This window comes from Falco peregrinus, chromosome 8 (assembly GCF_023634155.1).
Source record: "Falco peregrinus isolate bFalPer1 chromosome 8, bFalPer1.pri, whole genome shotgun sequence".
In the NCBI taxonomy this organism is placed as follows: Eukaryota; Metazoa; Chordata; class Aves; order Falconiformes; family Falconidae; genus Falco; species Falco peregrinus.
Window position 1 is genome coordinate 39,961,918 of NC_073728.1, and position 13,174 is coordinate 39,975,091.

General features: G+C 39.1%; 1 long non-coding RNA gene across 1 annotated transcript in view; it reads left to right on the forward strand.

The window, feature by feature from the left end:
- LOC114013544 (uncharacterized) overlaps nt 1-13,174 on the forward strand; it is a 135,742-nt gene that overhangs the window by 20,380 nt on the left and 102,188 nt on the right. The window contains exons 5-6 of the long non-coding RNA XR_008748485.1: nt 1,619-1,702; nt 6,771-6,873. This is a non-coding gene — a long non-coding RNA (uncharacterized LOC114013544). The remainder of the gene's footprint in view (nt 1-1,618; nt 1,703-6,770; nt 6,874-13,174) is intronic.

Genomic DNA, 13,174 nt, shown 5'->3' on the forward strand with positions numbered 1-13,174 from the left:
CTGTTTTATTGCCTCAGTTATTAAGAAAAAGGGTAGATGTATTAACCTGTTGCTTCATATACTAAGCCATGCACAGTGCTTGCTCCTGTAAGAAAATGTTTTAAATCCTTGTCATTCTGCTGGCTTGATTTCCACCCTCTCATAGCCTGTCATTCACACCAACTGAAGTATTTCCACTATTCCTCAGAGAAAAGCAAAGCCAAAGCAAATTAGTCAGAGTAGCCACCTGCTTGTATAGCTTAGACCATCTTATCAAAGAACAAGAGCACTACAGTGATGGAACACTCGGTTCAAATAGCAAATAACACATATCAAATATTGAGGGGAACAGTGTCTCAGTGTTTTGAGAGAGAGTAATCCTTGCTTATCAGTTGGTTATCATAAAATGGTCAAATATTCTGAATTTAAGATCACACACTGCGTTTGTTGTAACTTAATACTTTTCCCAAATAAAAATAAATGAGGCAGGAAGATGTTTGTCCCATTAGCAATGTGTAAGTGAAAGTCTGCAAACAATTAGGTATCTAGGATACATTAAACTGATTTTAAATTATTAAAATATTAATAAGAGACACTAAAGACTTGGGTTTTTTCCAGTTAAGAAATTATTTTCTGATTCTGTATTAGTGAAAAATTTGCGTGTGCTGATGCTGAAAAGCCCATGAATTAAATAAATTTCCAGTTTACAAAATAGGATTTATTTTCCTGGAAGAACATATATATTTGATGCACATGTACACACCTATTTTTATCATCACTTTCAAAATTTTGGATTTGTATTACAGATTTTCTTAAAATTCAGTTTAAGTGACTTCTTTCATAGGAGTTCTGAGATCACAAACACGAGGTTGAGAAGCCTTGGGTTAAGGTGTGCGTCCATGTGTATGTATGCGTGCGTTACGCCAGATTAAGAGCAGTACATCCCCTGCCTGGTCCCCTATCTGCCTGTGCTCAGTTGTGAACACAAGGAGATATATTAACTTGTTTACATTTAAAAAATGCACTCCTTGCCTGTTTTGGTACATGATGAAGGATGGAGAAAGCTTTATCTTAAGTGAGAAATAATTTTCATCCTTTTTTCTCAGAATCTCAGCCGCATTTTTACTAACCATCAATGCTGATTATTTTTTAACTACTTTCTTCTCTCTCCTTTCCCCCAACAGAAGCATGTCAACCAAATCCACAGGAGTTATTCAGAATGGACCCTTTCAAATATTAACATACATTCAAAATGAAGCAAAAAGCTTCCTTAGTGCCTGGCCTGCTTTTACAAAACTGGTGTTAAGCCAGTGCCATGAGGAGGTTTGAAGAGGTCAACACCTTCTAGTCATCTTCCTGTGCTGACTATTGTCCCACTGTGACCTTTCTGATGGACCTCCCCCAGGTCTCCTCTGTGGTCAAGAAAATAATTTTCCTTACAAAACGTTAGGCCTGCCGCTGCCCTTGCTGCCAAACTGTGAAGGCTTCCTTGGGTTTTCATGGGGGTATTATTGATCCAACACGGTGTTGGATGGTACAGAACAAGAAATGTACATCTCTGTGCTGCAAGAGACTACTGCAACTGAAAGAAGGAGAAATCTTATCCCTTTCCTCTTGTGTTTTTTGCCTCCCAACATAGGTGAAGATGACATAGCTGGTGTCTTCCTCAATTGAAAGCAAAACACTAGTGGAATGAAAAGCACATCTGCCAGTGATGGTCAAGGTAAATGTAACATTGCAAATATTGACAAGAGAGGGGAGACTGTCCTGTATTTGTGGACAGGTGAAGTCACAGAGACAAAAGTCGTATCACTAGCTTTGGTTAAGGTATTTGGATGAACCCGGCTGAATGAAAGGTGTGATACTCCAGTGGTGAGGACAAATAACCTTTCCTACCACTTCTGGTTGGTGCATAGAGATTTCTTTTTATGTAGGTAGCTGACTTCATCTCAAGTGTGACTTCATCTGTTATGTTTACTTTTATTTCCTTCCTAGTTGTTACAATGAGACTAATGTGATATATTGTAAGCATGAAGCATGTTAGATCTGGACTTCACCCTCCATTAGCTTACTTTAAAATACAGCTCTGTGCTTTTCTTCTAAGCCTCCAATTCAAGGTGAAAGTCTTGGTTCTTGCACTTCAGGCGTTAACAAGAATTCCATAGGCAGTATAGGATAAGTCACCTGAGAAGTGTTTGTCATAGTGGCCATTGTTTTCCATGGTTTCTGCAATCACAAAAAAAAATTCAAGAATGTCCTTGTTTTTCAGTTTTTGCTTTCTCAAAGTAGTAAAAATAGTACTCCTTTCATCTACTCCAGAGGGGCATTGCAAAGACAAACATCTTGAGTCTTGCTGACTACTAAGGTTATTTTTGCATGCAAATAACCATAGTGTGTCTTCAGAGGAAATTTCTGTAAAGGCCTGTGAAAGGGCTTTATCTTATCTGACCACTGCTCTCCTATCACATACTACCCATCTATCCTACTCTACTTTTGCTGGCCACGAAGTACACACAGTGATTTATTTTTTTTTTCAAGTCTGTCTGCTTGACCAATGTCAGTTTGTTGGTACTTTTGTGCTAGAAGCTTTCACCAAGGGCTGAGATTAATGCTTGGCAAGGGAAGGTGGAGGATTTGAAGAGCAGTCCCCTGGTGAGATGACTTCCTTGTGTGGAGAGTGAAAATCAGGAATCCATTTTGCAGGAAAGTTACACTGACTTAAGGAAAACACGGGGAGAAAAAAAGCAATCACCTCTGGGCAATGAAGATAGGAAGAGAAAGGGAATGAGATGCTTTGAGTGGGAGGGATAAAATGTAAAATATCAGGGTCAGTACCATTAAGTCTTCCCAGACTTTGTTTTTAACTAAGCATATCAAAGGCTGTGTCTTCTCCAGCACAACATGTGCTCCTTCCTTCCTTCCCTGACTTGGTATTTAGCCTTTGCTTGTGCTGGTGAATCAGACAGGTCACGCCGGTGCACTGCTCCAGCCTGTCTTGCGCACAGTGTGGCACCAAATTGATGGCTGCTTCTCGCCCTGTGACTCCCAGCTCCTCTGGGCTTTAGCACAGCAAGTTCCCTCTGATCTGAATGTCTTCAGCTGTTGTCCTCCGCATAGGGGGGCCTCATGCTTGGCAGCCACTGCTGGATCAGGCCCATGCAACTGCTACCACAGCTCATCTTCTCCAGGTTATTGGAGTCTGAGGGTGAAGTCAAAGATCTTTGATCCTGATGAAGCTGCAGCGCATGTGACAAATGCATTGGCAGCTGGAAGGCAGAGGGACCAGGAGAGGTTTCATCAGGAAAGGAGTCGAGCACTGTAGAAGAAAATACTTGCGCTGCTGGTTCTGAGAGAAAAACACTCTCAAAAAAAAAAAAAAAATCCCCAACCAAACCCAATTTTGAGGTTGATTTATATTTCTATTATAGGCTTATCCTGTTAGTTTGTTCTTAGAGAAAAGCTGTTCCCTGAGGTACAATTCATCCTTTTTAGAAACTCTCTTCCCCCAAGAAACTTGCAAGAGTGGAAAGAACAAAAGTTGGGGCTGTGTTTGACTAGCAAAAGCGATGCAGCAGCTGTATTCAAGGCTGCGTGCAACTCTTCTGGGCTGCAACTAGTCAGCGTAAATAGTTGAGAAACTGATGTCCCTCGAAGAGAGGGACTTATGAGAGCTGTAATGGTCATTTTCAAGGTTTCCCAAGTAGCAGTGTTCCTCCCAGATTCTGTTAAGGTGGTGTTTTGAGGGTTAAAAAAAAAGATTAGGAGTTATCTCTAACCATCAGATCTTTTTGTTCTGTTGTTTACATGAGTGTCATGGGGAAGGTGGAGGACAGTAAGGTTAGTGGGGACTGGAGGAGTGCAAAAGACATGAAAGACAAAGTCAAGCCAAGGGCTTGCAGGATGCAGGAGTCCTTTGCATCCATGAAGACATGCTGCTGAGTCAGGTCTGTGGCTACGTGCACACCCAAGAAATACACATGTGCTGATAGAAAACAGATTTAAAAGGTAATCGTGAAATTGCTTTAGAGCTCTGGATGTGTTTGGAAGTTTGTGACTGGTTGTCAGTGATGTCATAACCATATTTATTATAGCTCATAAATGGATGGGTCTGACTGTTTTCCTTATTTTAATGTATAAATTGCAGTTTATAATGGCAATAAAACACTCCAGGCTGTGCATTTCAGGGTGATTATTGCATTTCTCAGGTGGTTAAAGTTACTCTAACTGCCTTTCAGCTCAGATTTCAATAGTATTTGCCCAGTGTTCAGGCCATTTTTACTTGTATTTTTATGTACAAACCTCAAATTAAAGTGTTTTATTGCTTTTTAATTAAAATGTTGAAGTGTAAAGAAGGAATGGTCACAGGCAGATAGAAAGTTGCAGTAGTAGGTGTTTTGATGTTAGAGGGGAATGTATGAGAAGGTGGATAGAGAGAGGAGACGCTGCAGAGCCTGTCACCGTATTTGGGTATTTCACAGGTACCCACTACTGGTTCCAGTAAACACGTGTTGAATAGAAACCTTTGTGAGCCAAAGGCGTTGGTGTCTACCTTGTAAAATCTAGAACTGAGAAATTATGGACTAAACAGCTGCAAACCCTTTATTATGTGCTCAGCCTCAATGTGCCCTTCTGGTTGAGACTGAGATGTGCTGATGTGGTAGCTGGTGATGCCTCAGCTTATGGTGTTCCTGATTTTTAAGACGGAGGAAAAAAATGCTCTGGTCTCCTGTGCTCTCAGTCTTGGAGACACTGACCACCTTATGTGTGGCTGATTGTATCAGGCAGGCTCCATATCCAGTGGCAATGGTGGGCTTTTAATGGAACGTACTTATTCTGAAAAATAATTTCCTCAGTATGTGAGTGAATTAATTCACCAGTTTGGCCCATGTGCAGGGTGAAAGGTCTGCTCATTGAAATCCTTTTGGATGATGTCATGTCTAAATGTCTGCTTGCTACAGCAAAGCACCAAAGTCCTTGTGTTACGTATATTTGTTGACTGGTGGCGGCTCTCTCTGTGTGAAGGGAAAAACCATCCCATAAAGCAGTAGGAATGCTCCCTGTTGTCATGGGGCTGGTGGATCCACAGCGATGTTGTTCCTCCACACCTTTCTTGACACAACATTGCTTTTTCTCTTACACTGGGACAGCCCCAAGTCCTAGACCAACCCACTGGTGAAATGCCCTCTTGCTGGAGGTGCCTACCACCCTGTGCAGCAGTGAGGCCCCTTCATAACTTGGTCCCAAGCCTCTGAGAGGGCACTGGAGATGAGTGACACAGCATCCATGAGGCTTCTGATCCTTCCTAAGACCCTGATGCTCACAAAAGTTATGGCTGCACATCAGGTTGTGGTCACATCTCAATCTGTAGAAGCATTCTTCTTGAGGCAGGGCCACAAAGCAACGCTTTGTTGGGTATCTTGTTATTTGCAGTCATATAGGTCTTTCCATGGTTGGCGTGGGGTTGGATAGCTGTACACACAGGCCTAGCTCTTTAACTAGGGTTATCTCTTGTGCGACATCTTTACAGAAACTAGTGTCAGAGGCCTCTCTAGTTCATGTTTTGTGGGTACCATTTTAAATAAACTAGAAAAGAAAAGTATGCTTCTACACAGATGCCCCTAACAGATAAGGGCATGCATATATTATAAGCTTCATGGAAGAAAGTTAAATTAGGGGTTGAGGCTTTCAGTAAGGAGAAAAAACCCAACCCCCTAAACCCAACCCAAAACCAACTGGTTGGGGTGTCTAATTTTACACAAAAAACATACACAAAATAATTTTTTCAAAGTAGTTTTTTTCCATTGTTTCCCCCATCTTTATTTCTATTTCTCCTGTGCAAAATATCCCTCTTGCATACCTCCCATTTCTTCCCATACAAGAATGGAAGAAATGCTTAATGGGAAGCAAAGCACATTAGGAATATTAAGGAAAAATTACAGTATATACACAATGAAATGAAATGCATCTTTTGTGAATAAATCCCCCCAGAAATCTTATATTTCCAGGCATCCACTCACATACCTTCATGTAACAACTTATACATTCGTAAAACATTCATTGAAAGCAGCTCTGCAGTTTTATAGAAAACAACATGCCAGGGATGCAAGAATCTTGCCAGTTCTGTGAAAAATGACACCAATTAAAGCTTAAATTGCTTGTTTTCTCATAAGGTACATATTTTCATAACTTTGAAATCAAATAATTGCTGCTTTTATATTAAATACAATAAAACAAAAAGGATGCTAGTTTAGAGGAACTGCTACAAGCATTTTAATATAATTTTCCCACCATTTAAAGTCACAAAATATGGAAAACAAGTCAAGTATGCAAAGTTCCAAGGAGATAGAGAAACTCCTTCAGATTATTACATCATTTGTCTTTTGTGTCAGGAAATGTGTATGTGATTTCATTGTTTGATTAAATGCCAAAAAAAGGCATATTGCTCTTATCTAACTGATTACAGATTTTATTCATCTGAAAAAGTATTTGTTCGTACTTTGACATTAGAAGGCAATATTTTTTTTAATGGTCCAAACAAGCATTTTCAAAAAAATATAATCCTAACTTCCCAGGCTTGCTTTTTATTTTGTATTAACAATGCACTGTACTAAAATTTCCCATACTGGAACACAGTCCCTAGTGGTTTTCAAGCTATAAACTGAGTAAACAGTCCCTTTCTTATTGAGTGTCTGTGTGAACGCATGTTGTTTCTGGAATACATCATATTCATTTGCAGAAACCCTGTGTATGGATCTTTAACACTTTTTTTTTTTTCTTCTCCTTTTTCCGAGGTACCTAAAATAATAGCTTTTTAAGACAGTATTACAGTCATATAACTTGTTGGGGAAAAGCACACTATGGCTCATAATCTGAATTAAACATGTGTCATTGTGGGTAAGTTTCATTTAAAATACCTATATCTGCTAATTATTCAATATGCTAATGCTATGCTGCTGTACTATCTCTGAATTATGTTAGCATGTTTTTGGCAATGTTGCACTAAGTAGACTACAAGAAAATGAACTAAAAATATTTCCATATTGAGTTCCCTTTTTTTTTGTAGGCGCATATAAAGGTGGCACTTAAAAGTGACATTTTTTGGACTCTCACCATATCAGGGTTGACAAACTTAGCTTTGCATGCTGAAGAATCCTTTAAAAAAATACATAAATAATCTGAGGACAAACACGAAGCTTCATCTGGGGACTTCAAGGTCAGTTACCATTGGCCTGGCCTCCATTAACCCCCACAGGAAATCTTCCAGGATCCTTATTTTATCTTGAGTGGGTGTTCCCAAACTATCAGTCTTTTATTTTTTTTTCCACCAAAATAGAGACACAGTTTCCTTTAAAAGACATGAATTTCATCTGGTAGAACATTTTAAAAATGTTTACAAGTCACAGAGAAATTTGCAAAGAGAATGGTGATATTTTAAATTGCTATGTTAACAAAACTCTGCCTAAATTTGGAAGAAGGAAAAAGAAGATTTAAAAACTTACTAAGCGATTAATAGTAAGATATTAAAAGACAGCTAAGAGTTCTCAGTCGCTAGGGAAAATAAACTGGTATGGTCTAATGAGATCCCTACAGTCTTGTGATCAATCCAAAGTGATAAGAATGTAGTACCAATGGGTTAACTAATTATATGTATATATTTAAAAAGTCTCTCAGTAGTCTGAATCATGTCCAGTACGAATAATGAACATTACATGATGTACTATTAACCCGTTAGTACTACGCTTTTGGTGTGCTGTGGTGATGAAGAACTCTCAACAGGAGTAAACTGCCTGAGATATGTGTCTTTTTAATAAAGTGGGTAATTTTTTTGTTGGGGAGGGAGAGTATATCTTATTTATGGTGTCATTTTAAACTCAAGTTACAACGTCTTAGATTTAAGAGACAGGCCAGTAATGCAGGCAAGGGTGTCTCCTGCAAGGAGACAGAGATTAATGCCATGTGTGCTGATGATTCTCCACCACAATTTAGGATTCTGGTGGCGCCATGACGCCCCTGTTTTTTATGGTGGTTTGCCAAGAGAAAATTACTTAAACCAATTGTGAATGCATTCCTGTTATACTTTTACACAACCACATTTATGTACATAAATAGCGTAATGAGTATTTCTTAAATGATCTCTTGTTCCAGATTCACCTACTTTGCATAAAATGTCAAGCGCAGGAAGGAGGGAAGTTGGGGGTTTGTTTGTATTTTTGTCTTTTTCTTTTTTTCCCTAAATGAGAAAGGTTTTCACATGGGAATATACTTTTTTTTAGTTCCCCTTCCTTCTTCATGACAATTGACCACAATTGAAGTAGATACTTCTTAACATACTGTAATGCGAGAATTTTCTTCAGCTGGAGGGTGTTTTGTTCCCTAAATTGAAATCTGTTCTACGTTACTGCACAAAATGTGAACATGAAGATTAGGATGGATACCTTTGCCAGGTAAAAACTGGTACAGAGAGAGCTTGAAGGCCGTCAAAAGCATAATAAGCTTCTAAGACTTTACAGGTCTAGGTTGATAAAGGCTGGAATGTTCCAAGCTGAGGAAATGACATCCTCACATTGAGGAGAGTTTACACCAGGCAAGCAGAGTATTTTAAAACATTTTGGCTGCCTTCAGAACTGTTTTAATCAATTCATTTGTGTATGAGTGTAGGTATTTTTGCAGCATTCTTCTTTTTGGTTTCAGAATTTTGTAAAGGAGGCATTTATCCTTTTTACCCCAACCTATGAAGAGGAGTTTGTGGAGTTGTGTATTTTATGGTGTTATTTTTGTGAAGCTGCTGTAGGTCAATAAAGCAAGATTTATTAGCGGCTTTTAGAAATGCTGGTATTCTAATAATTGCTATATTTTTAGGAGTGAGTCTCTTTTTGTTGCCTGAACCACTTAATCTGTCTCCATGAGTTTGCTGCTTGGTTATGTTCCTATTTGAAGGCAATTCTCAACTGCAAGTGTGTTCATGCTGGGTGACGGAGCCCACAGAGCTGGTCTGTCCCTTGGAGGGTTTTGAATACTCAAAATGAAACGAAGCATCTAGCTTGATATTTAATGGGAGGAAGGCTGAAGGATGGTGGGCTTGGAGGCCACCTCTGCTTCTGGTTTGCTGGACTCTGAAAGATTTGTAATTCTTTTAAGTTAGTGGTTTCCTACTGTGACTATGAGAACTATGGTAATCAAGCCTGAAGCTTTTGAATGACAGTGTCACCATGTTTAAATATTAATCTGGCTGGAGTGGGTAGAGATATACTGCTGTAGCTGGGGAGGATAATACACATATAGAGAAGGTCTTTGTCCAAGGCTAAAAAGAACACCCTGTCTTAGTCCCTAGACACGGACAGTTCTTGGTCTGGTGAGTGGGGTGGAGGGGTCTGATAAATAATCTTTAATGGGAATTATAGTTTTGGTAAGAACTATGCCAACTAGTGTGCTGAAGAGAGAGAGGCGGTTGGGTACGGTCTTGCAGCTATCGCAACGAACAGGAGGCAGCTCATGCAAAACTTGTACAAAGCAGTTGATCTAACCATATTGCTATTTTTATGGTGTTCATGGCCAAGAGATGTTTACTAAGCAGACCTCTCTTCTCCACACAAGAAAGGTGGTCTCCAGTATATCTTTGTGTTCTTTAACATAATCTCTAATTTCCAAAGCAAAATAATTGAGTTTAAATTATTACCTATAGCATTTGAAAAGTAATTTCCTCTTGATGTGCAATTAAGGTCAGTGTTTACATATAACTTTGATGTCATAACAACATAGATTTTTACTGCTACATGTGGTTCCTGCAGTTAATACATCCAGTTGTATCAATACTGGCTGTTATACTGGTGCAAATACATGGGGTGGTCTTGGCAATACACTTTCTCTGGAAGTTGGAGAGATCGTCTGGCAAAAGTGGAGAAGGGCTAGAAGATTAAATAGCTTGGCAACTATGGTGGAAGAAGAGGTTTTCTGGCAACTGAGGGGGAATCATTGGCCCTGGAAATGAAGAGGACCTAGCAGTGTGGAAGGAGAGAGAGAGAGGACTTTGGAAAAGAGACGGAAGGGCCGAGTACACAGGACAGAAAGGTCAAGAGGAAGATTGGCAGGAGAGCAAAAGAGTTTGCCTCCAGAGAGAAGCAGAAAGGGATGACTTCTTAAAATAGAAAGTCCAAAGAGTATCATCAAAGGATTCAGCTGTGGGAAACCTGTCTAGCTAGAGAGGCAGCAAGTCTGAGATGTTTATTATTTTTAATTTTTTGGAATGCTGCAAGATGTAAACCAGTCAATTTCATTAAAAAAACAAGTTTAGCTTCAGACTCACAAATTTGCCTTTCAAATTTTCTCCAGAAAACTTCTGGTGCAGTTCAAAAAGTCCCAAACTCGAACCCCATGTTATCTTGGGGTCTCACCATGTCTGGGTCATAAGCTGCCCAGCTATTTGAAACACAGCTGAAAATGGGGGTAGCGGGCTACTTTGCAGCCATATGAAGCCTTGTAATAAGGAAATGTTATACTTACATATGAAATATCAAGCATATATTAGGCCAGTCTGACTCTTGTCACTGGGTGAAATTTTCAGACTTATTCATATTGAACTGCTCAGGTACCTTTATGATCACCTGTCATACACGTGTTGGTACTTACATTAGCTTCCAAGGTCAGGGCTTTTGCCGTTAAAATTTTGCACCAACAAGTAATATCTATTGCTTTTTATGAGTGCATGAGACAAGACAGCGTACATCAGCTGCTGTTGGAGAAATGTTATGGGATGTAATTACGCTTGATAGCTTGATTATTGCTTTGTGGCTTCTTGCTTTTATAAAATCGGTTTCTGTCAGCTTTGAAGTATGTTACCTCAAGACCTGAACATGGGAGGTATGTGCAAAGTCAGCTATACAAAAGTCTTCACTTAATGAACATGTTTACTTTACTTTTGTGCTTCTATAAATGATTTATAATGTAAATTTCTGAGGTCTAGGGTCCTTTTCCCAGAGGAGATGTAGTTCTTGTACAGGAATTCAAAAAGTTAATAAATTGCTGCTTCTGCTTCTGGCGGTACAGCTGGATATGATATGATATTAAGTGATAGGATGTGTGTTTTTCACTTGAGGAGATCAGTAATGTCAATGACTATTATAGAAAAACAGAGCTGTAGACTTTTTCAAGTGGCTGCTCTCTGGACTACCTTACTCAAAGAGACTTTCAGTTTTTGGCTGTTAAGTGTATGGACAGGACATGTGTATGGTAAAGGATGAGTGTTTATGGGAGTTATTCCCACTGCTACCATGAAGCATTGTACTGTGGGCCTCTACCTTGTGCCCTGGTTTAAAAAGAAACTAGAAAAAAAATAATTTAATGCACAAAATATTTAATACCTGTTGTATTACCGTTGTAGCCCCATAAAAATATATTACAGTTTTTATCTGTTTCACTTCTGTAATAAAAAGTTATAATTTTTTCTACGAGATATATTTAAGTCTTAAGCTTTGTGATGGGAGTTTTGTTATTTCAACACTGGTATGTAAGAAGGAGAAGAAATTCAAAGTGTCCTTGGAAGGAAACTTCTGTTCACTGGTGATTTCTAGCTGTCTCAAAGTCAGTCCTGTGTGCTGGGCTGATTATAATGCAGTATTTCAGAGGAAGGGAGAGGCAAAATATTTTGATTTAATTTAACCGAATTTAACAGAAGCAAATGTTAATACTGGAGACTGGTGTGTATCAGAGTTTCTAACAGCTGGACAAGAACTGTGTTGCAGAACAATAATCCTACCTAGATTGCTTTCAGTGGGATCAAAGCCCACGTTTGCTTAATTTGTCTAGGTTTTCTAGTTAAACATGAAGCTTTGTGCACTGCCTGCCTGCTAGCTGCCTCTACGCCCGCTGGAAACGATGCCCTATAGCTGAAACATCCATGACACAGTCACATGAATGTACCCCTCAAAGGGAGCCAGCAGCCCACAAAGCCTTTCGTCAGAAAGCTGGTGGTGAACGTTTAACGTGACAGCGTATTTTGCCCAGGTGACAAACGTAAGCATTCATGATTTCTCCTGTGAGGAGCAGGGCTTTCAGGAAGGGCTCTGGGACAGCAATATGAATCGAGCTGTACTGTCGTGCTCAGCTGATACAGCTGTTTATTGTACAGCCTCTCCTTTGTGCTTGGACTACTGCCACATATGATTTAAGCATGTTTGGAGTCCTGGTGGGTGCAAGAGCCTTGCTGGGTTGTGTCTACTGGGACCAGTGACAGAAGAGGGCATCAGTCTGACTCTCCAGTTGGCAAATTCATGCAATGCAAAAAATAAGGGAATTAAAAGCTAATGCTCTTAAAACAGGCAGCCTGACACATAGCGGAGATGGGGCATTGAGCCTGGGTATGTCAGGAACATAATTTTAACACAACAAGACACATGTAACCAGGCATGACACATTGGCTTGCTGACATGTGAACCAGTGCATCTGAAACAAAGGCAGTTTGCTGAAAATCATATAGATTCCCCTTACCCTTAAAAAAATTCAGTTTACAAGATTTCATGATTAACAGGCTTTCTAGAATATTTACAACTTTCTGAAAAGTGAGCTTTTTTTTTTTTAAAAAAAAAAAACTTAAGTGGAACACACACATTGCCTTTGAAATGTAGCCATAGGAAGGTCATATATTTAGGTGTTACATATTAAAATATTGATTTCTTTTTAAATATAAAACCCCTGCTTACAATAAATACAATGTGAGTCATAACCTTTATCATAAAAATATTTCAGTGTTCCCTAGTAAAGGGTCATTAACATTGCTAAACTGTAGAATTTGATCATTAGTGGAGGATACTACATTTTGTTTTTAATAAGGCAGTGATTTATACAGGAACTTATTAAGAAGTAAGATATGGCTCATTTCTGATCTCTGACATGCTTAAAAGATGTTGCAAATTAAGGGATTGATCCTGTAGATCGCTGAGCTGATATGAAGAAATGTCAATAAACAAAATTCACACTCTGTCACTGGCCTTTACCTTGCACTTCAACAGACTTGTGAGAGGGGAAATTGAGATGGTAAAGCTTTCCTGATCCCAGCCATTTCAGGGTCTGTGTGTTTGTGTGCTAGATGAGAAGCCAAGCATACAATTATTATTTTTTTTCTTCTTTCTTTTCCTTTTTTCTTTTTTTTTTTCATGGTTTTTTTTTTTTTTTTTTTTCATTCTGGACAAATGGTTGAGTG